This window comes from Globicephala melas, chromosome 11 (assembly GCF_963455315.2).
Source record: "Globicephala melas chromosome 11, mGloMel1.2, whole genome shotgun sequence".
NCBI lineage: Eukaryota > Metazoa > Chordata > Mammalia > Artiodactyla > Delphinidae > Globicephala > Globicephala melas.
Window position 1 is genome coordinate 17,628,860 of NC_083324.2, and position 25,381 is coordinate 17,654,240.

The 25,381-nt window shown below is 43.4% G+C and overlaps 1 pseudogene; it reads left to right on the plus strand.

Annotated features, from left to right (window-relative positions):
- The first annotated feature begins 22,957 nt into the window (after positions 1-22,957).
- LOC115859155 (S-phase kinase-associated protein 1 pseudogene) lies at positions 22,958-23,581 on the plus strand (annotated as a pseudogene).
- Positions 23,582-25,381: the final 1,800 nt, after the last annotated feature.

Here is a 25,381-nt window from a genome sequence, read left to right on the forward strand (position 1 = left end):
AGATAGTTGTCTATGCAGCAGTAGATAACCAGAATATCAGTCTTCCACATTTGAACTTCACCTTGCAAATGTGTATTTTGCCCATGTTGCATTCTAAGGATTTCATCCTTCTCCGAAATATTGTCATGCAACTTTTCATTTGAGAAATGGAATATTTCCTGCCATATAGTAAACAAAGGATGTCACAGTCAGCAGCAACTGCAGCCCTCTGCTGTGTGTCAGTGAGCCCTGAGGAAACTCAGGAAGGAAAGAATACCTGCCATATAGCAGCCATCAGACTGCAGCCACCCCCTCCGGGGAGCCCTCCTGACTCAAGGGAGGAAACTTTGAGATACTAGCCCCAGATAGCTGAGGTGCATATCAAAGGAATGATTTCAGTGAGCCCAGACTCTTGCATCTTCCCATACATAAAAAAGCGCTAAATTCCTTAACTTGGGATATCTGGTTTTCTTTAATTAACAATAATCTTTTGACATTCAGACTACCCACCCTTTGTTGCAAAACTCCTATACAGCCTAGCTCCCCTCTCACCTCCTCGGAGCAGTTCTCTAAAGCTGACTTGAGATGCTGTCTCCCGGGCTTGAAGTCCTAAAAATTCCCACCAAATAACACATAACTCTCAACTTGTAGGTTGTGAATCATGTTTTTAGTCAACACAATACTTCGGAAATCTCAACGTTGCCAATCACTCGGATGTCCGGTTTTCTTTTTGTTCAGGAATTGGGAGAAAATATCAGTGTTTCTCAAACCGTGTTGGGAGGACCACCTTCATCTGAACATCTGGGGTTGTTAAATACGTAGATTCCTGGGTCCCGTCTCAAACCCACTGAATATTCATCTCTGACGGTAAAGCCGAAAACATGTATTTTTATATGCTCCCCTCACGCCTAACATATATGCATTCTGGTCTCATGACCTTCTGAAACTCTGAGGCTGCTTATTTTCAAGGCAATTTCCAAAGGAATTCTAGAGGCATTCCGGCAGCTGCCGCAGAAAGACGTCAGACCTGCCAACGCCATGATTTCTCCTACTTCGACATACTATCTGGTGCAATCGTACATGGCACAAGATGAGTCTCTCTACTCACCCTCTGCAGTTAAACAAGCCATTTATCTGCAAAATAAACTTGCTAGGTTAATACCAACAGCTCATAAGTCCACCGGCCATTCTGTGTGGAGAAGGCAACTCAGGAGGAAAATTCAGCTCAAAACAAGCTTTAGCCACCAAATATAATATGTGAACTATCCGGCTACATGGTGTTGGTGATACTAGAAAGAATAGAGGAGCCCTGACCCCTGGTAACTCAATCTGGTCAGGAAAGAAGTCGTTAAGTAAACAAGAGTTCCATTATGTTGATGGTAACAAAGACCTACAAAAGAAGCATTCTGCTCTACTTGGCACCTAAGACCTACAGGCCTTGAGCAAGGGAAGGGGCTGTATTGGCAAAGCAGATGTGAGAAGAACCTTTTATTTTCAATAAGGAGAACTTCTTCCTCCAGGATAGAGCTGCCCTAGAGCACAGTCAACCCCTTTCACGAGAGACCAGGGAGGAACAATGGTTCATTGAGACGCCCAGGACCACACATCACCAAAGCCTAGAGGTTGGTAACAAACTATCAAGGACACAGGTTAATTGTTCAGTGACTTCTGTCAACAGGATGACATCCCAAACTACTTCTGTGTAGGAGGAGTCAAATCCCAATGAGGCAAGAGATAGTCGCAGGTCGTAAAAACAATATTAAGCAAATAAATGTCTCTGATGCCCACACTGTGACGTCAGGACTCTGGAGATTTTCAAGACTAGAAGAGGTGAAGAAAACAATCCCTTGAAGTCTGAAGCAAGCAGAGGAAGATCATAGCAATTCTGATCGCTTACACCCCACCCTTGGGGGGCTTATGACCACTGAAGACTTCCAGAATTTTCCTCTAATCCTCACCATCTCTTGAGGTTGATCTAGGAAGTGTTTTAGATTTTAAAAATTGGAGATCAAGAGAGGGCTGGTGAATTGTCCAAAATCACACAACTATGGCAGCTGGAAAGCTGGAATTCCAAGGTGTTCTGACGGTCCACCTATCTGTCCAGAGGACAGAAGTCATAGCCGTGCCAAGAGTCAACACTCAGAAGTGCATTACCCATTTGACGAGCAGAGTTGGTTCCAAATGATGGAGACATACTGGGCTTTGACTGGCAGAACCTCAGCCTAGAGCAGCCTCTAATAACGTCACTGTGTCCAAATCCCTTCATCTCCCCAGGCTTTGATTTCCTCATCTGCAGAAGAGCACGCCATGCCAGAATTGGTGATAGAGAAGGCTATGTTTCTGAGAAGCTGCGTTATATGTTTTTCTCTCTGTTTTCCCCTCCTGGAAGGTAGACAGTCCCTTCTAAACTGTTTCAGGGATTTTTTTTTTTGGTTTAATAGGAAAGAGAGCAGAAGCAGACTGACGTTGCCACCTTCCCGGTGTTTTATGAAAGCCCAACTCCAAGAAAGCCATAATGCTAGATGAGCCAAGAAACAAGAGGCTTGGGAAGGAAGGAGAACGACGAGGAAGAGGAATCCCCCCAGACTGGGAAGAAGACAGGGGTCTCTGGGTCCTGAGAACAGCCACAATCTACGTTGCCAGGAGAAGTCCCTGCTCCCTGACTGTGCCCTGGGAGGCGGTCAGATCTCAGGAGGGATGGTTGTGTAGAGCACAGGAGGACAAGGGCCCACAGGCCACAGGTCTCCTACTTGGCCAAAGAGGCCACCCCCTTCAATGTCAGGAAAGCAAGGATGCCACCGGAATCAAAGTTCCTGGCAGTGGACACTGGGAAACAGGAAGTAATCAATGTGGACCAAGACAATGCCCTGTCACCCCAGATGTTTTGTGGTCAGTGCAGGTGAGTTAAGAAGGGGACACAACCTAAGAATGACCATGTTGCAACTAAAGTACCTTATTCACTAATTCCTCTGAAACCAGTTTTTCCTTCAGCGTGGAACAGATCACTCTCCTCTGCTGAGCCCTAGAAGAAGTAGCTCACTCGCCTCAAGGTACCATCTTTGATGATAGAAGAAAGCAACACATTAGACTCATGGAGGGAAGAGCAGATCCTGTCTCCCTCACCTCTCGCTGGCTCTAAAGCATCTGCTCTTTGGCTACAATAACAGAACGAGCCCCTCAGTGGCAAAGACCACCATTCAAACAATTCACCGCCGAGTCATCACCAGTTCCAAAAGACAACTGAGTTGGGTGTCACTGGTCTCCTTGCCTTTGACTACAGTGTTAGCCACCGAACATTCTAGTGCTTCTTTTCTGCTCACCTAACAAGGAAGGAGATGGGGCATACAGAGCTGTTTCATTAGGACCAACAAGGAATTTTTAGGAGCAGCTCCGTCACATTTAACTAGCTCCTTCAGTAACAGAAAGGAAATCTGCGTCAGAGGTTGTCAGCCTTTGATGGATGTTTTCATTCTCTGAGTGTTTCTGTCGCTCTCCTTATGTGGCCAGGCCATGATGGAGAGTCTGAGCTTATCAGACGCCGTACTCCACCTGCCGCCATGTCCTGCAGCCATGATATTGCTGTCGGAGTCCAACCCCAGCCTCAGCAATTGCACAGTTCCACTGAACAGAAAGGACTGACAAGCGTTTTGGGGCGGGGGTTCTCTAATTTGACTTAGAACATCCTCAGCTTTTCACTTGCTGCTGGTCTGAAATATCAAGAAGTACTGAGAAGAAATCAATTTGTTTGTGATTTGGCCAGCCAGGTTACCAACAGCTTGTTCTGTGCTGAGCAGGCTTGATTCAGTCATAATCAGTGATCAGAGGGGCTAGGAGATTAGGGCCAAGAAAAACACTATATATTAGCCAAGTCTTTGGTTCTAAGATCCTATACAAAGTCCTTTTTATCAAAGTTGCTTTACTGTAATTTTTTCTGGTTATTAACACCATATGTTCTCCTTGAAAAAATCAAAAAGGTACGTATCTTTTAAAGGCTATAATGTCACTCATAGCCTCTGTGGCAGTTTTTGTTTTCTAAAGATGGCTATAAACACACACATACACACACACACCACCCCTCAAGTTCTTCTTACACTGTAAAATGGATACTTCACATTGAGAATCCATGTTTCCTCCCCTTGAAGCTACGTGGGTCTTTGAAACTGCATTGATCACTTAAAATTCAGTGCAAGTGGTGCTGTATAATTTCCAAGGATTGGTCATAAAAGGTGATGTGGCTGTAGCTGCGTTCTCCACTCTTCCCTTTTTCTCTCTCTCTCTCTCTCTGTCTCTCTGTCTCTCTGTCTCTCTCTCTCAACATGGGCTTTGGGAGCTCTGGATGGACATGAAAGAAGTCTCCATGCTGAAGAGATCACAAGGAGAAACTAAATAGAAGATAAACGCTAAGCTCCGGCTGTCCAGCCCCAGCTGTTTGAGTCTCCACCAGACACACCAGTGACCCGCCAGGTGATTCCACCCTCCTGTTCCCGTGCCTGCCCCCCACAAACTGATGCCAAGTAGAGCAGAGATGAGCTGTCCTTGCCAAACCCTGCCCAGATGGCAGACTCCCGAGTTAAATGAATGGTTGTTGTTTTAAGCCACTAAATTTTTGGAATGTTTTGTTATAGAGCATTAGCTAACTAAGGAACAAGCCCAACAACTTCAGATAAACCACTGTTACCACATTGGCGTATACTTCTCTCAAATGATATATAGATTTCTTGCTTATTCCCAAACAACGGAAGAAACTTGCTCAACCAAGTATTTTTTTGTTCCAGAACACTGTTTTTTATAAATTATTGGTTTGCAATGTAGAACCAATTTTCTCCAGCAAAGCAAGTTATCTATTCTGTGGGCCAGGCCACAGAAGCCTCTCAGTCCCAATCTACCTGTAGAATGGATGGACTTAGAGCAAAAGCTCTACGGAATGTCCTCCAGTGTGGGAAACAATGTTTCTTCCTTTCTTTTAGTTTTGTAAGGATGTATTTCTCCTCAAGGATTTCTCTTCACATCCGTATGTCTTACCATCATAAACAATTGGATTAATAAAAACAAAAATAAACAAATGGGACCTAATGAAACTTAAACTCTTTTGCACAGCAAAGGAAACTATAAACAAGATGAAAAGACAACCCTCAGAATGGGAGAAAATATTTGCAAATGAATCAACAGACAAAGGATTAATCTCCAAAATATATAAACAGCTCATGCAGCTCAATATTAAAAAAACAAACAACCCAATCAAAAAATGGGCAGAAGACCTAAATAGACATTTCTCCAAAGAAGACATACAGATGGCCAAGAAGCACATGAAAAGCTGCTCGACATCACTGATTATTAGGGAAATGCAAATCAAACTACAAGGAGGTATCACCTCACACCAGTTAGAATGGCCATCATCAGAAAATCTACAAACAAGAAATGCTGGAGAGGGTGTGGAGAAAAGGGAACCCTCTTGCACTGCTGGTGGGAATGTAAACTGGTGCAGCCACTATGGAGAACAGCCTGGAGGTTCCTTAAAAAACTACAAATAGAACTACCATATGACCCAGCAATCCCACTACTGGGCATATACCCTGAGAAAACCATAATTCAAAAAGAGTCATATACCACAACGTTCACTGCAGCACTATTTACGATAGCCAGGACATGGAAGCAACCTAAGTGTCCATCGACAGATGAATGGATAAAGAAAACGTGGCACACATATACAATGGAATATTACTCAACCATAACAAGAAATGAAATTGAGTTATTTGTAGTGAGGTGGATGGACCTAAAGTCTGTCATACAGAATGAAGTGAAGTCAGAAAGAGAAAAACAAATACCTTATGGTAACGCATATATATGGAACCAGAAAAAAAAAAAAGGTTCTGATGAACCTAGGGGCAGGATAGGAATAAAGAGGCAGATGTAGAGAATGGACTTGAGGACACAGGGAGGGGGAAGGGTAAGCTGGGACAAAGTGAGAGAGTAGCATGGACATATATACACTACCAAAGGTAAAACAGATAGCTAGTGGGAAGCAGCCGCATAGCACAGGGAGATCAGCTCGATGCTTTGTGACCACCTAGAGGGGTGGGATGGGGAGGGTGGAAGGGAGACACAAGAGGGAGGAGACATGGGGATATATGTGTACATATTGCTGATTCGCTTTGTTATACAGCAGAAATTAACACAACACTGTAAAGCAATTATACTCCAATAAAGATGTAAATAAATAAATACCAAAAAAAAAAACCTGACACACGCACCCCAGTGTTCACTGCAGCACTATTTACAATAGCCAGGGCATGGAAGCAACCTAAATGCCCATAGACAGACGAACGGATAAAGATGTGGTACATGTATACAATGGAATATTACTCAACCATAAAAAGGAACGAAATTGGGCCATGTGTAGAGACGTGGATGGACCTAGAGACTGTCCTACAGAGTGAAGTCAGACAGAGAAAAACAAATATCGTATACTAACACGTGTATGTGAAATCTAGAAACATGGTACAGATGAACCTGCTTGTAAGGCAGAAATAGAGACACAGATGTAGAGAACAAACCTATGGACACCAAGGGGGGAGAGCGGCAGCGGGGATGGGGTGGGATGAATTGGGAGATTGGGATTGACATGTATACACTAATATGTATAAAATAGATAACTAATAAGAACCTGCTATATAAAATAAATAAATAAAAATGTTTTTTTAAAGTTGGATTAATTTCGTACAGTAACCATTAAAGAGATCACTGAGGAACAGATCACTGTGGATTGCAGTTGTTGAGGGAAGTTTCATGGGAAGTTTGGGACTCATGTTCACTGAGCAGAAGAGGTGGGCAATAGCAAGTATGATGAGCATGTGTGGGTTATTTCCCCTGCCCACCATCATTACCCCTATGGTAACCACACTAAAATGTTCCTTAAAACCTTGTTATGCAAAGGATGGTCCGCGGACCAGTACCATCAGCATCGCCTGGGAGCGTGTCAGAAATGCAGAATCTCAGGCCCCACCAGAGGAGCCTACTGCATCAGAACCTGCATTTTAAAAAGATACCCAGGTAACCTGTTTGTACATTACAGTTTGGAAAGCACTGTCGTAAGACCCCCACCCTTTCTCTGCTCACTGTGTCTGTGACCCCAGTGGGGCTGACCCACAGACGTGGCTGATCTGCAAGCCTGGTTCACGGATACACATGGGACTCAGGCCTATCCAAGGAGGGTCAGATGGACACTTCTGCTAACACGATACAGAGAAAGGAAGCTTTTCTTTCCAGGTTGCTAAACTGGTGAAATGAAGCCGTGAACTGTGGTCATACATGGGGTTTGGAAGTTGGTGGTTAAACCGCACTTTCTCCACTCCTGTATACAAATCTAATTAAGAGAGACTGACACAGGAGTCAATGATACAGATAAACAATACCAGCTTTATTACTGGAGGAGGACAGGCCCCACGCTAGTAAGCTTGTCACATGAACAGCCAATAATACGACCATCTTGAAGACAGATCATCCCAAAAAAGAAAAGGCCACTGAGTTTCACGTGCCCAGTTCCTTCTTGCAAAGAGCATCAGACGTCACTCCTTCCCCCTTGTGGAGAGAGAGGGTAATAGAAGTTCCTGCTTCTCTGGAGGCAGGAGGAATGAGGAGATATGCATTTCCTCCTCACCCAAAGCTAGCATTGCTCCCAGGTGGGAAGGACCAGCTTGAGAATGAAGGTCACCTTGAGGCAAGAGATGGAGAGGTCGTGGATAACATCATCATCTACTGCTCGGAAAGGAAGTAGTAAATACCCTACCAGCTGACAAGTTGCTTCAATCAATACCTTGTCCTGACTCTAACATAAAGGAGAAATAAAAAAGAAAATAATTTAATTGAACTATGTCTTGTGGTATATAGGTGCTTGAACATTATTATGGTGGACCAGGGGTCAGCAAACCTTTCCGGTAAAGGATCATTTAGTAAACACTGCAGGCTTTGCGGGCCACGGAGAGTCTCTGTTGCATACTTCTTCTTCTTTTTTTTTTTTTATATACACAACCCTTTAGAGATGTAAGAATCAATCTTAGCTCATGGGCTGTACAGAAACAGGCCATGGGATGGATTTGGCCCAGAAGCTCTAGTTTGCGGGAACAACAACAGTAACTAGACCTATAACAAGATGTCAGGGGCTTCCCTGGTGGAGCAGTGGTTAAGAATCCGCCTGCCAATGCAGGGGACACGGCTTCCAACCCTGCTCCGGGAAGATCCCACATGCCGCGGAGCAACTAAGCCCATGCGCCACAACTACTGAGCCTGCACGCCTAGAGCCCGTGCTCTGCGATAAGAGAAGCCACCACAATGAGAAGCCCATGCACCGCAACAAAGAGTAGCGCCCGCTCGCCACAACTACAGAAAAGCCTGCGCTCGGCAACGAAGACCCAACACAGCCAAAAATAAATAAATAAATTTATTTATTTATTTAAAAAAAAACAACAACAAGATGTCAGATGCTTGTATCTCCTTATCATCACTAGGTCTGGACTGGACATGTCTAAACAAAGCCTATGTTAGTAAGTATACCTGTGTATATATGTGTATCAGAGCACCCTGAACGCCTCAGCCAGTGTGGACTCAGACAAGAGCGCCATATCAGGGGTTAAGAACCTCAAAAATAGAGGATAATTCTCAGTAAAGTTCCACATGAAGCACACTATATAATATGCCCTCTATTTTTACTTTACTGCAGTTGCATTCCTGGAAGATTCAGTGTATATTAAAACCCGGCAAAAATGTATTGTACTAACGTGGAAAATGGCACTAAGATCCTGCCTTCTGTAAACAGAAACCAGGGTTCACTTACAAGAATGTCTGGTTAAGTCATTCGAACATCACATGGGAAGGAAGGAAATTCTCTAACATGTGCAACTGCGTGTGCATGTCAGGCAGCCTAGCAATCCTTAACCCTGCCCACCAAGGGCCAGCATGGCCCCCCTCCGATTACTATGACAACCAGAAACACTCCCATAAATCTCAAAATAGTGCTCCCTGACAGCAGAGGTGGATGCAGAGATGGAGCGGAAGGTCATACAATTTTGCGTAAATATACTTTCAAAATCTCTAAAGGCCCTCCCAAAGCCTTGGAGGGGGCCACGCAAGGGAGGGACCCAGAGGCTTCAGTGGCACCAGCTTTCCAGTCAATCTGCCGCTGCCTTTCTGTGAGGATGGAAACGGACGCGGGACTAAGAATCACATCTGCCCAGAGCAGGGTCCGGTAACACCTGTTAGGTGGACAAATCCATCTGTGCAAACCAAATGTGGACTCACGGTCAGGACTGGCTACGGAACTGGGGGACCCAGTGCAAGATAAAAGTGTGGGGCTGTGGAGTCTTGTATTCAAAAAGTATGAAGAATGTCAAGATGGCAACAGGAGAGCATTCAACCAAGCGCAGGGCCCTTCTGAGCGTGACCCCGGTGTGACTGAATCACTCACCTCCCGTGACCCTCGTCCTGCCACAAATCAATCCAAATAACAATCATTAAGAAATGTATGTTATTAATAAGTGTCTCCACATCTGTTACTTTGCTTGCTTTCATACCCCTGGCCTTATCCTGACGCCCGAGATGAGAAAGTGAACCTTAGCGGGGTGTCAGGTCGCATCTAGGAAGGAGAGACGCGAGGAATTAAGACCAGGTCTCCTGACTCGTTCCCTACCCCGTCTGCCACTCCACAACCACAAAGTCTTTGGTTCTTCGTCCTGTTTGCCAGCCCTGGAAGTCACAGGTGGGAACTTCCATGGACACAGTCTGGGGCCTCAGCAACACTAGAGAGATTATGAGCTGAAAATGAACATGAACATTCACTCACTTAGATACTGTGTCTGTTTGCTTACTTGCTTGTTGGTTAGTTGTTCTCTTGTAAGCCCCTTTGCATTAGAAGACTTGGGATTAAGTTCAGGAACCCTCCAGTCATAAAATGGTATCAATGATTTGCAATTAAAGCATGGCCAGTTGGAGAGAGAGACTTAGCTAATTCTTGCCCAAAGCATTTTGGATGTTGCTGGGTATATGTTAGGAACAGGGCTAATAAAACGGCTGACCGGCAGAAAAATTCAGACCTCCCAGGGATTCTACTACTCCTACCAAAGACTCTGCCAAACTCCACTCCTATTGTTGCCTTTAAAGACAGAGCACAGCCCTATCCAGAACCTACAGCAAAGCGGCCAAGAGAAAATGAGAAGGAAAAGCTTTTGTGCTCTGCCCCCTCGGCATGGAAAACTGTTGACTATGTCTTCTTAGGATTCATGGAGCTTTCGAGAAACTAGATTTCTAGACCTTGGTCAGTGTGATGGTGGAGTAACTGGATACTTCTCTATTCCTGATGATCTAGGTCAATTCATTTAAGTTTTCCCAAATATGTTGCAGTCTAGTCTATACTTAGCAATGAATTACAGTATTTGCAAGAAACACAGAAATCTAAAAGTAATGCTTGCTGTGATAGCCTGTTCCTACCACGCTCCACAGCAACAAACTTTTATTTCAAGTTTCTATACCTTAGGCTATATCCACACATACATGCACACATGCAGCTAAAAAGAAAATAATGAACAAACAAGTTGATTCCAAGATGAAAACAAGAGTGTAAAGCAAACAAAGCAAAAAACCATAAGCGAGCCAAGGTTGCTGCTGGGCGAGGGGAGGGACCTGGAGAGGAGAGTCACCCAAATGTCAGCAAAAGCGGGGTATGAATTACAGCTTATAGAACAAAGAGAATAAGATGGAAGCACCAGAGATATTTCATCATAATATACATAGACCACTGAGTTTATTTGGTAGTTAAGGAGGTAATGGCTTTCTTTCAAACTCATTTTAAAAGTTCCTTTTTTAATGGTGGCGATAAATGTTTTTTAGTGCGGGGACTATATTCATGAGAGTGGCCACAAGGCCATATTCAATCCTTGCTAAGGATGCTTAATGAGGTGATGCTGCTTTCACTAAAATATTCTGTGCTGTTTCAACAACCTCATCCTTGGCAGAACTATCTCTCAAGGTACAAAGACAATATGGGGGAGAAAAGACGTATTTTACCCTGTATGTGAGGAACTCCGGGGTTTTTCTTGAGTATGTTGCCAACTGTCTCTTCGCCATGAGGTACTGAGTGGCAGGGAAATTTAACTGGGGCCTAAAAACAAATTAACAGAAGTAATGTATAAAACAAGCTTTTGCCAGTATCCAATTACAGCATCAAGTTATGCTAAAAGGTTGATGGATGTATTTTAACATCAGATAGCATAAAATTTAGGAGCTAGATACGTTACAGTCTTATCTATCCATCAACCCTAAAATTTAAAACCAACCACTAAGATAAAAAGGAATTTGCGTGGTGCTGTCTCTCTAGGTTGAAAAGTATGTGTGCCTCCCCCCTGCACCTCATCCCCGGGTTTGCAAAACCAACTCGAGTTTTCTCTTACTATTAATCAATTATCTTATAAAGAAACACTATTTTAAAAAATTCCTTCTCATCAAATGCCTACACCATCGAGCAGTATTTTAAAAGTCATTATAACTGCGTGAGAAACATCCCATGTGTTTGAGTCCCCACGGCTCCTGTGAGCATTTAGATGTTTGAGTTTTGAAGAAAAACAGAAAAAGATGTACCCAGTGAAGAAAATGCCTCAGAATTCTATTTTAAAATCTATTATTTCCATTGCAGTTGATCCCATGTATATACAGATGTCTTTTAGCTTTTTATTACTGCAGCTGTCTTCACAGTGACGTTATTAACATGCAATAGATTAAAAACAAAACGATACACTGTGATGGAAAAACAAAGGCAAACCTCAAAAACCAAATGGTATCCAAAATTAAACAAATATACCTAATATCGAAGAAGTGAAAGTACCGCAGATAGATGAATAATTAAACACCTCAAAATCAAACCAGTGCGGGGAAGAGGCTACTTGAAAAAAAACAAAACAGAGATTTAAAGGCATAAATCATGATTTATAACCTATCCCAACTTTGACCTCATAGAAAGCAAGAAAGGTCAAAGGTGCTGCTTCGTTATGTATTTATTGCTTAGCCAAAGCATTATTCATCGATCTTCATTTTGAAAGATCTATGTGGAGTACAAATTCTCACAGATAGAACCATTGCAGGGAAATTTTTATGTGCAGGATTTATCATGAAATCTGCAGCTAATAGCACAAGATGCCTAATTTGTAATTTGCCTCTTTCCAGATTTATAGGATTGCAGCTTTACAGCCAAAAGATGCAAGCTGCAATGTGTCATGGGAAGATGGCTGACAGTTCAAACACAGTCACTGTCATTCTTCAGAAACTATTCTTTAATTCTCTAATGAAGATACCAGGAAATGACCACCACTGCTGCCACCATTAATTCCCACACCCATACACGTGCATGCTAGAAAACTCTCCATCTGGAAAGATTACTGTGTTGATTTCTAAAACAAAGTCAGATGTAAAAGATTTGAGGCAGGATTGCTTTTTTAATGAAAAATGCATGAATGAAATTACAGAATCCTCTTTTCTATTCATCTTGGTTGGGGAAAGACCAGATGGCCTCAGGAGTGTGTCTCTAATCCCAGAATACAATAATCTAGTAACAAAATATTGAAACGAATGTTGGCCCCAAATGTAATTTTGAAACACCAAGGAGACTTCTGGTTACCTTAAGTGATGTCGTAACAGTCCCAAAAATCTACTTAAATCCATTTCAATCATTTTATGAGGTGACGTAGCAAGGTGGCATGCCTATTTATTTGAGAATGAGAAGAAAAAGTCCAGAATTTCTGGCCTGGCACCAAAACTGCATGGCATCGTCCGCACCAGTGTGGCACAGCACACTGAGTTACCAGAATATCTCCCCCCATTCCTTACAGCAGTCACAGCCCCTGCGCTATCTATCTTCAGCCAGGAGCATCCTCACCTATTCACCTAGAAGGGTGAGCGGCGGTGCAGTGAAATTTTCCAATATGGTGTCTATCAGACGACATACTGTGATGGTTAATTTCATGTGTCGCCTTGACTAGCCATCGCTTGCCCAGATTAGACGTTATCTCTTGGTGTGTCTGCAAGTGTCTTTCTGGATGAGATTAGCATTTGACTTGGGGAACTCAAAGTCCAGTTTGGATTAGGCTCAATCCATTGAGGGTCTGAATAGAACAAAAGGTGAGGAAGGAGGAAATGGTCCCTTGTCCTTCCTACCTGCCTGAGCTGGGACATCTCAGCTCATCTCCTCCCACCCTGGGACTGGGACTTACACCAGTGGCTTCCCTGGTTCTCAGGCTTCAGACTCAGCCTGGAATTACACCACCAACTTCCCTGCCTCTCCAGCTTAGAATATGTATCCTGTTGGTTCTGTTTCTCCGGAGAATCCTACCTAACACGGATGTTAATAAGTATAATGGGTTCCAAAGTCAAATTAGGCTAGTAAATTATAAGTTCAACAAAGCTCTAAAGGGTCTATCATTTTAGGACTTTTCAGAGCCTCTAGTATGGTATACACCAGGAGTCCCTGAAGGGAGATTATCCTACAGAGCTCCTTCTAGGTGATGCAGCCACAGACCATGCATAACTAGCCTCTCTAGAAGGAGGCTTCCTGGTCGCCATCCAAAGCCTTGGGGCCAGACACACCTGAACTAAAACCTAGCTGTGCTGCTTTTCCAGTTGTGTGAGCTCTGGCATTTATTTCAGCATCTTGGGCCACTGTCTTCTCATCTGTAAACTGACAAATGAAATGATACTCTTAGCTGAATGCCAAAAAGCAAAAACACCAGTAGTGGCTAGGAGACCCTCCCCAGAGAAGCTGGAATAGGAAGAGTAACCAACAAGAACTACCCTTCCTCAAGCAGGTGGCGAATATTGGTCCCACTATGGCAGCCCAGCTTCCATACCCCCTTCCCAACAGTGGCCCAGTTCCCCCTGGGGTATCGTCTATTCTCCTTTGTGTGTGGTCCTTGTGGGATGGTAATTACAGAGACTCACAGTCATTGTGGAAATCAAAGCGTGGGGCTCCTTCCTCCCCACTCCCATGTCCTCTGGTACAGATGGAGGGGGCCTCATGACTTCAGCTCAGCCAACAGCATTCTACCCATCAGGACTCTTGAGTCTCGGGGATCATCAGACTGGAAAGTCAGGTTAAAGGTCAGCCATGGAAGTAGTAGCAGGAGCGTTTCTATGACCAGGGTGGTGCTGGGCTTCCTATCTATTCCCAACTCTGGGGCTGCAGCATTCAGTCTATTTACTGAACCCCCAAAATCCATCCAGTCAATTAACCTTATCAATATGAAACCAACAATTCTTTTCCAATGGTGCTCTGATCAGCAGAGATACAAGTCTAGAACAGGTCCTGGATGGAATACAAGGAGGAAGAACAAGAAGGACAAGAACGACTGTAAGTGAAGAATAAACCAAACATGTATCTGCCTCATGTATGGTTCATGTATGGTTCCCATGGGGCCACTTCTAAAAACAAAAGAATTCAGGTTGCATCCTTTAGGATCCTGCCAGAAGAATGGAAACTTCTCTGCATTTGAAGCAGAGGGAATTTAAAGCAGGGAATTGATTACCCAAAGGAGGAAAGAGCTGAGAAGCCAATAGGGGACAGGGAGGCGGCCCCAGGAAAAAGCAACAGCAGAAAGTCCTTACAGCCCTGAAGCAACAGGGCTGAGGCCACAGAGCAACCACAGCTACTGCCAGAGACACTGCCCAAGACAGAAGGGTGGGGACGGGAGAAAACAGACCCTGGCTTACCCCTACCTCTGCTTCCAACCTCCCACCCACGTATCCCATTGGCCCAACCAAGCCAGGCGTTATAGGAGCCTGCAGGGGCCACCCCTCCTCCCCCAGACTGGATTCCAGGCAAACAGTCCCAGGACTGGCAAAGCAACTCTCACACATAAAGTGTGTTATGCCTACAACAGGCTTGGTTCACGTGATTCCCAACTCCTTGGGGACCTCCTGGCCTAATCCTGTTCCGTCTTTTCAAATGAGACAAAGCACTTTCAGCCGCCCACCTCCTACAGCCCAAGTCCCACTTGTCTCCCTGCAACAAAAACCTACGAAAGCATTTTCTTGGGTTCTCCTCCAGATGTTCTACGGACTTACTAGTCTCAGAGGTTTCCAACACTCGTCATTTCAATAAGTATTTTATCTCACATGGAAAGCCAAATGGAATACACTTGCTGTATTTATCATTTCTACAGTAAAAATAAAATCTCTACAAAGCAAGTACCAGCAAGATAAGGATGAATCCACAGGCCTTTCTGGTCTCATCACAAGAAGGATATATTTTAGAGACGCTGTACTGGATGGAATTAGGATTCCCTCAACCAAATTTAATATAATTTTTTTCTCCAGGGGAATTTCTGATGAGATTGTCCTGCAAAGGGACCATCTCCTAATGGGATTTGCTGATCAAGATTACATTGTGCTGTTAAGTAGCCATTTTAGAAGAAAATGCAACCAGAGGAGGGGGGTAAACGCAGCTGGTGAACACAACTTGCTGGCATAGCCTGGAGAGCTAGGTTGGTACTCTTTCTGCATCTGGCGGAAACGGGGGCACTGGTATATCTGAGCGCCCTCCTAAAGAACCCAAATTAGAAAGAGATTCGATCTTAATGCAGACCATTGACTTTCTCTCTGTACCAGGGTCATGGGGCACTTCAACTGTGGTGAGACACCTGGCCAGTGGTATCCCTGGGGGCTGGGATGAGAATGTCCATGACAGAGGCAAACTCAGCCCTCCAGGGAGCATCACCATGCTACTCTTTTCCTGGCAGTGGGGTAGTGGGCTCACGTGCTCAGACAAATGACGTCCTCCATCGAACAATGCTAACCCTGGCCCAGACTGCCGTCCAGGAGCCTTCATCTGAGAAAAATGGTGGGAAAACGAAATCAAGAAATGGATTAGAAATAGCTCAAAACTCGCCTGAAGCCAAAGCAATCTTTTAAGCGGGAATGTACCAAGGGCCAGGGGGTGGGGGGGGTGGGAGCTGTGATCCTCCCCAAGTACAGGAAATAAGGAAGAGCACTGACTGTAGAGAATTTTAAAACAAACAATAATACTGCCTAGAAAGCAGTCTCCATTTATTGTCACCACGAGCTAGCAATGCAAGAAACCAGGATTGGAACCTGCCACGTCAAAGACAATTTCTTAACCCTCTGAACCTGACTGCCTCGCCTGTCAAAACATGATGCCATCATTGGCCTCAGAGAAGGCTGCAAGGATTCTGAGTAAATATGTTTTAAGCACTCATGCCAGCACCCGGCACACTGTAAATGGTCAATAACCGATGGATACATGCTACTGTTATTATTTGAACAAAGATTGTCACCAAAAGACCGGAAGAAGATAAATGGGCAGCATAGGATAAAGATTACTCATGTGACAAAGGATGTCAAATAAATGTCATTTAACTACAAGACAGCACGTGGTGGCTATTGGCATGGCAAATATCAAATTACAGCAGTCACAACAGAGAGAAAAATCTACCTCTCTAGTGTGTCATGTGGGTATTGATTAATAAGATGCCCACAGGAAGGTTTGTGTTTTTACCCAGACAAGAGCCAGCTGAGGAAAGGAATGAGTGGGGAGGAGGAAGGAAGAAGAGGAGGAGAGAAATTTCTTTCACTGGTCCCCCAGATTGGATCCCATAACCTCCAAGAGGATCAGGAGAGAGAACCAGTAGCAAAGAGCCCATAACAGAATTGGTGCAAAGCCTAGAAGTATCTCCAGCAATCCCACAGAGACAGAACTGTGGTTGCCAAGGGGGAGGGGGTGGGAGAGGGATGGAGTGGGAGCTTGGGATTAGCAGATGTAAACTATTATATATAGAATGGATAAACAACAAGGTCCTACTGTATAGCACAGTGAACTATATTCAATATCCTGGGATAGGGACTTCCCTGGTGTTCCAGCAGTTAAGACTCCACACTCCCAACGCAGGGGGCCCAGGTTGAATCCCTGGTCAGGGAACTAGATCCCGCATGCCGCAACTAAGGGCCCACATGCCGCAACTAAGGATCCCACATGCGGCAATGAAGATGCCACATGCCGCAACTAAGACCTGGCACAGCCAAATAAATAAATAAGTAAATAAATATATTTTTTTAAATCCTGGGATAAACCATAATGGAAAAGAATATGAAAAAGAAAATATATATATATAACTGAACCACTTTGCTGTACAGCAGAAATTAACACAACATTGTAAATCAACTATACTTCAGTAAAATAAAATTTAAAAAAAAATAACCCCACAGTGTAGTCTCTCTCCTCTTAGGAGATGCTCCAAAACACAAGACAAAACGTGGCCACATAGGTCAGAGGTTTTTAATAAATTTCTAAGAGCGAGTACTGTAAAATTTAAACTCCTTTTAACAAAATCTAGGCTTAGAAGACGGAAAGTCAACTCTGCCAAAATATTAACTGAGTTACATCAGGGTAGTACAATGGGCGATTTTTATTTTCTCCTTTGTACTTTTTAAATCCTTGAAAAACTGAAACTATGTTACTTTTTGAATCAAAACTTAAATCTCAATTTTTGTACTAATAAGTGATATATAAGAATTACCTAGGACCCCAGTGGTCCTTTTAGGTTAGATATGGTGGACCCTTTTTTTTTTTCAAAGAGGAAAACGTTGGGTTTTTTTTTTCAAAGAGGAAAATGGGTCAGTTTCTTAAGATCCTAAATTGAAGTAGATGAAGAAAATGTTTTGGTTTTGTGACTAGTTCATTTGAAAATAAACGACACATTATGGAGCACTGAGGGTTTAAAAATGGAGGTGGGGATGCAAAGGAGAAAAATATAGGACAAAGGAAATGCTTTATACGATCAGAAATAAAAGCTAACCCCCAATTAAAGTGATAAATCTTTAATCAAATAACATCGCAGACATAGGTCCAACCAAAATCTTGTTACAAGAAGCTTATAAATTACGTTTTTGGAGCTGGGGGCACAATCTTTCTTCAGACCTGGGCTGCAGCTTCCCTATCTTAATTCAAACCAGAGCTATGAAGAAAAGGTAGCGATACAGTCACGTACTCAATTTACAAGCTTTTTCAAACAACTGCCATTTTCTAGAACGATCTCTGGGCTGCCACAATCCAAGGACCATAACGCATTGCACGGCCAAGACGGTGGGGAAAATACCTCCTGTGTATAAACAGGTCTTAAGATTTTTAACTTGAAATTTGGGCCCATCTGATGAGGGACTGAGTAAAATTCAATGCTTTTATGTAATGGGGGGAAAAAAATAAAAGGAATAACTTCAAGGGGAATGCTTAAGCCACCAAAAGAAACCAATGTGCTCAAAATATGGTCCATTCCTGTGATTCTTATCAATAAAGCATTCCTAGACCCCACCCAAACCTGCTGAATCAATTCTTGGAGAAGAGCTCCCAAATCTTCACTTTACCTCGTTTTCCAAGCAGTTCTTAGACACACTCTAGCTTGAAAACCTCTGATTTGTAAATATTAAGAGTGCAACAATTCAACAGCTCATTCAAGATCTACTAAATAACTCTTCATTCACTTATTTGAAGTACTGACCCTACTACCTCTCTGAGATTATTTTCTGATTGGCCTTTTGCTAACCAGGCAAAGCCCACTCTGCACCAGCAGTGACAGTTTCTCAGACCAAGTGAATTTCTTAAAGCCACACACACAATAAGAACCCACGATACTCTTCCTGGTACACTGCAACTATTCGCCTGGGGTCACAGATTCCTCTCCGGGTGTCCTCCTAAATTCAAGGACCTTTTATGATGAGGAATTAAATATCTCTGACATACAGGGAGAAATTAATTAGCACCTATCAAATGAACAACTATTTCATTCCCTGCATGAATTTATACTTTGCTTTTGTCACAGCCCAAAAAACACAGAGAAAATCTCTGTAAAAATTAGTTACACTCTACGGTTTCTGGTGGAGCTGCAGAGATTACCCCTTGGGCTGTTATTTGCGGTATTTACGTTTTTTTTTTTTCTTTTTACTGAATTATCAAGTGAAAATCCAATTGTTCCTAATGGCACTCACTCTGTGTGTTTCCTATTCCCGTATATGAGAAAGGGTTTATTATCCATTTGTGGTAATTAAGACACTGATGTTATATAGACCCATAAAATTCATTAAGCCAGTAAAGAGCTTTTCATCAAAATCACTGTAGCTAAATATTTATTTAAAAATAAAAACTAAATTAAAATTAAGAACTCCCATGACCAAAAAAAAAATGCTTTCAGAGAGTTTGGAAAGCAGTGGTGGGCATCCCTTACAGTTTTAAAGTATATAACTATATTTTCTTACAGAGTAGAAACAGCCCTAAGCAGGAATCAATCATGGCTAGCTATAAAGAAATGAAGTAATTAACCATAAGGAAATAATTCAGCAAGATGCCAACAGTTTAATAACATTTAAGTATTTGCACTTAAGCATTACTGTTTCTAAATGGCTTCATAATTGTTTTAGATTTGCAAAAGGTGCTAACATGTGAACAAAAGAAAGAGCAAAGCAAGATGGATCTGGTAGGCCGGATGTGTCATTAAATGCAAGAAGGAGGTCTGCATGTCCTGGGTGGAATAGAGAACACAGGCTCTTTACAGAGCTGGTCTGTACAGTGCAAACTCAACAGCCCTCAGAAGCTTACGCACTTCCCCAGCCAGGGGAAAAAGGAGGAAATCCAACAAATATCTTTGATGAAGAGAAGAAGTTCATGTTGCCATCTTCCTGTCACGGGCGAAGTTCATTAAGAAAGCCAGAGCTGAGAAAGCAAAACACGTTGACTGGAATGTGTAAGAACTTCTGCTGTGTGGCTAGGGGATAAAGCTTTAATCAGAAAGTCCTTTCTTTATATTTGAGGCACTACAAAAAGAGCCAAGAAGAAAGCTGTGGTTGTCCATTAGCAAAGGCTTCTGCCCGCAGTGGAGGCTTTCTGTATTTCCATCCTCAACCACAAGAAGGAACGGGGTCTGTTTCCATTTCCCATCAAACATCACAAGAGTGGTTCTCTCCCAGGACTCCAAGGATAGCTTCTCAGGGTGCCATGAGCTCTCTATAAACCTTCTATTTTAGTCTCCTACCTTCATTTCGACGACATCTTAAAAAAAATATCTGAAGGATTGAGAACTGTCATAGGGTTCTCCTTGGCAATCATGTGTATATTGGTACCAATTAGCATAACTTCCATGGAAACGAGTTAATGAGAGAAACGATAGTGGTAGACTTTAGATGAAAATTATACTGATGCCAAGGAAAAGCCAACAAGACCCCGCTGTGTGCCCTAGGAGGAGAGGTGTCCTGGGAGCTTGAGCAGAGAGGCGTCTGGAGAGAAGGGAGTTGGCTGGTTTACGGATGGACATCCACCAAATTCACACGCAACCAGCACCCAGCAGTCAGGACCACCTCGTACTGTGTGAGCAGCAGTTTAATTTCAGCAAAACAACAGCATCCTTCACTTACAATTAACATTGTTAATTTAAATGTCGTTGGTTATATAGTTTTATTCCTATGTGATTTGTGTTGAGTTTATACTTGTATAGCAGACGTGAGAGTTAACGCCTAGAGTGTGGTTTCTCAGCCTGGGCACTACTGACATTCGGGGTGGATAAGTCTCTGTTGTGGGCCGTCCTGTGCACTGTAGGATGTTTAGCGGCATCCCTGGCCTCTACTCACTAGATGCCAGTAGCATCCTCCCTTAATTGCAGCCAAAAATCTGTCCAGACATTCCTGAAGGACAAAATGGTCCCTAGTTGAGAAACCAGCTGACCTAGTGTCTGAGTCTGGGTCCAGGCAGGAAAGAGAGGACGCACTCAGATTGGGCAATGCAAGGGGAGTTTAATATGGAAACTGTTAATAAAAGTGTGGGGAGGGAGTAGGGAAAGACATTTACCAACAGACTAAAGGGGCAAAATAAGACAGCAGCACATTGTAGGAGTGAGAGGGGAGGGGCTGGGGTTGAGGGGAAAGAGATGCTCAGCGAGGCCCCAGCTGTTCCAGACATCCCAGCCCAGGTGCCAGCCAGGAGGAGAGAATCCATGTTGACATCCAGCCCAGATAAGGCTCCAGGTGCCTCCAGCCCCAGCTGTCATCAGGCGGCAACGACGCAAAAAGCTCCAAGTGAGAATTGCCCACCTGAGTCGGTCCAACCACAGACCCATGAGAAACATCGATAGTAATATGCTGCTTTCTAACCCAGCAAATTTTAGGGTGGGTTACGCAGCAATAGGTAACCGGACTACAAATAATCGAAATGCTAATCAACAGTTCCTAGGGTATATATTGAAGTTAATAAACACACACACACACCCCCCACACACCACCATCCACAATGAAATATTTTAAGAAAATTGCAGACAATATAACCACCCTGCCATGTTCTCAATTTCTGAGTTTGAACCCATTTGGTTCCTTCTGTCTGCTACACTTTCAGGATCTGGAAAGGTGTGATGCTGATTAGTTAGGACCCCAAACCATCCACAGGGGCCACATGTCTTCTCCCACGGGGCACTGGAGTGTCTGCCAGGTGTACAGGTGTGTTCCAAGTGTTGAAAGTGCCCGTGGGGAACTGATGGGAGAATGTCTCTTTATCTCCTTTATGTTCAACTCTGTTAAAGGGATACCCAAGGGTTTGTAGAGAAATTGTTCCTTTTTTACTTGTTGCTCTACTCTCCGAGAGTACAGAGAGAATCCAGTGAGGGCTGGATGCAGAGAGAAATCCAGATGACAGACTTCACACCGTCATCTGACAGCGGAGCTTCCTCTAACAGGGTCGGGCTCTCCAGAGCTGGCTCCTTGTTTCATCAGGACGAATTATCCCCCAGGAAGGGCCTCAGTCCTCATGCAGATTGGCTTCCCAGGGTGCCCACTCCATCAGCAGAGACATGGCCACAGTTAGTGAATTCCTTACACTCATCTAGAAGCTCCGCTCCGGATAAATGAAATGGTGAAGAACCCTGACAATCTAACAGATTAATCATTGTAACAGAACGACCCGGGAGTCTGAATTTAGTTTTTTAGCAAGAAGCTGACAGCTGCTTCTCTGCAGAGCAAGGTTAGCAGCTCAAATGGCTCCAGGAGGGAGTGATATTCAAAATAATGAATATTTAACAACTGGCACTACCTGGGCACCCGTGGGTTCAGAACAGTCCCCGTCAGCATCTCTCAGCCCTGCCCACATGGCCCAGCAGGTGAAAGGAAGGTGTGGGCACAGGGGGCTGTGGAAGAGGAAAGCTCGTGCTTGCCTGTAGGGGAAGCTGCTGTCAGTTCCAGGTCACGGCAGATGTGGGAATATAAGCCATCTGTTTTCAGATCCACAGATTTTTCCCAGAGAGGCCACAATAGATTTCTTTATGAAATTTAAATATTGACAACTTGTTTGAAATTTTACAAAAAAAAAAAAAACCTCTTTACAGGCCAAACCAAAAAAAGAAATGAATGTGTATGACATCTCTGTGTCAGTTCTTCACTGCTGCTCCGAGGCAGAGCCAGACAGTACCTTGGAGCACACTGTCATTATTTTCTATGTAGGGTAACGTAAGGAGCCTCTTCATATGCGGCCAAACTCCTAGGCTTTCACACTTTGAGGGGATGAAACTATTGGTCCCTTTTATTTTAAGTAATTAAAAAATAAATTTTATTCCAAGCAGAGTTGTACAACAAAGGAAGTAATGCATGATAAGACGCATGACATAATAAATAGAAAAATTGTGAATTACATTTAAATTTCACAGTAAGAAAACAGAGATATTGATATAACCAAAAAGTATCATTTAACTGAATTGCCAGGCTAGGGAGACTGGAAGTGTGTGCATGAGCGTGTGTATGTATGTGGAAGGAGAGAGGAAGGAGAGAGTTAAAAAGTTAAATCCGAGGCAGACGTCGTGCCGCTCTGCAGTGTTGCCCTTGTTCTCCACTTTTCTGTTTTTCTTTTCGCAGACGCCGCCCTGCTCTCATCAGCCTCTGGCCTGCCATCTCCTTGAGTCCTAACACCATGCCTTCAATTGAGTTGCAGAGTTCTGACGGAGAGATATTTGAAGTTGATGTTGAAGTTGCGAAACAATCTGTGACGATTAAGACCATGCTGAAATATTTGGGAGTGGGTGACGAAGGAGATGATGAGCCAGTCCCCGTGCCAAATGTTAACGCAACGATATTAAAAGAGGTCGTTCAGTGGTGCACCCACCACAGGGGTGATTCTCCTTCTCCTCAGGATGGTGAGGACAAAGAAAAGCGAACAGATGACATCCCTGTTTGGGATCAAGAATTCCTGAAAGTTGACCAAGGAACACTTTTTGAGCTTATACTGGCAGCAAACTACTTAGACATCAAAGGTTTGCTTGATGTTACCTGCAAGACTGTTGCCAATATGATCAAGGGGAAAACTCCTGAGGAGATTAGAAAGACATTCAATATCAAAAATGATTTTATTGAAGAAGAGGAAGCCCAGGTATGCAAAGAGAACCAGTGGTGTGAGGAGAAGTGAAATTTTGTGTCTGATGCTGTAACACTGTAAGGACTGTTGCAAATACTAGTTGCACTGCTTTGTTTATAATTGTTAATATGAGAAAAACGGTCCACAAATGCAGCAGCAAATCAGTTGTATTAGCAGAATGTCATCCTCGTTGCATGTGTAGTTTCAGCACAGATTGCAAACTCATGGCTCAGTTTCTTCTAGTATGATCAAAAGTTCTTTTTTCTTTGCTCTGAATAAACTTGAACTGTGGGTTCTCTATAGAAAGTGGCATTTTGGGCTTCCCCTCTCTTTGTAAAGCTATTTCTGCCTAGTTTATTGTCCAGTTAACTTTACCTTAGTGACCTTTAAAAGCTGGCACTGTAAATAAAACAACTTGCAAAAAAAAAAAGTTAAATCCTCATCTTCTCTCTCTCTTTTTTTTTTAATTGGTCCTTTAAGTTAGCAAAGCTGTCCCCTCCCCCTTGCTGTGCTGTGAAGACCTTTAGAATAAGAAAAGTCAAATTAGCGTCAAGTTCCAGGAACTTCCTGGGTAAAAATATTAAGGACATCTGCTTCCCCCAAGTCAAACCTTTTAGAAAACCATTGGGGGGACTGAGATGAGGTGCCAAATAAGTCCTCCAAAGAGAGCTTCAAAAAGGCGGGAGAAGTCTGGGCTGCACTCCACACTCTACCAAGAGCTGACTACCCTCCCATGGCGTTTGTGCTTTGGGGATGGGTAACTGATCATGTGATGGGAACTCTAAAAATAGGAACATGGCAGCCTGGGCAGGGCCTGGACCAGCAAGGACATTATACACTAGTGGACAAGCTGTGTCCATTGAACTGTGAGCCTTCACTTTCAACTGTGACACCTTCCACACCAGCCACCAAAAGCAGGAGCCATTGTGGGCTCATCACATTCTCCCCCTTCTCTCCCAGCCTGCTGTTTTGAGGTACAGTCTTTCAGATCGAGTAAACCCATGAGCTGGACCATCTCTGTGGGCCTGTGACACTTGCACTCGCAGAGGACCCCATATGCTCAGCTTAGCTGGTTCAATGTTCATCTTGAACTGCTTAACTTTTGAACAACAGGTCTTGCATTTTTATTCTGCGTGAGCCTACAAATTTTGTAACCGGTCCTGCCCCTGAGATTCCTGAATCATTGCAGAGGAACACTTTTGAAAAGGCGGCCTCAAGAAAGTGATACAGTCACATTACTCATGGTCGCTATGTTCTATAAAGTTGCCACGAACACTGACTTAATGAGTATTGAACGAGGCTCCTAGGAGAAATACAGGGTTAGGTTCCTGTGAGCTTCTGATCACAACATTTTCATCAACCAATCAATGTGTTACGTGTGTTTCTGCTCAAGGACACGTTAGTTAGAATATGCCATTGATTCATTAGCATTGAAATTCTGACAAAAGCACTATAACTCATGCCTGAATGAAGCTTATCTAACACATACTTCCTCATAAGGCACCCTACAGCCTTCTTGCACTTAGGAAGACTAGACAACACTTTAGCACTAAGCAAGGGTGTTGTTTAAACAGTGAAATCACCCACCACCAACAACAACAAATGCAAAACTTGTCTCTGAATGACCCACGAGAAGGACACTTGTTTACAGTGTGAGAGCTGCAATGAGGAGACAGAACATCACCTTGTTCCAGGTCATTTTGGTGGACCCCAGACCCTCATTTTTCACCACTCTGTGCATACTCAGAAATGACCGAAAGTGCTGTATTCATTTGGGGGTTACCAGTAAATTTTAGCATGTAGGTAAATTTGCAAGCACACAATCTCTGAATAATGTGGAGGGACTGCACTATGCTTTTTGTTCAGTTTGCTGTGTGAGAACCCAGCCAATTCGTGGGAAAATAAGACCATATTAGGATACCAAACTGACAACATATGTCAAAGCACTCAGACTACTACTAACAATAATAACAATACTGCATA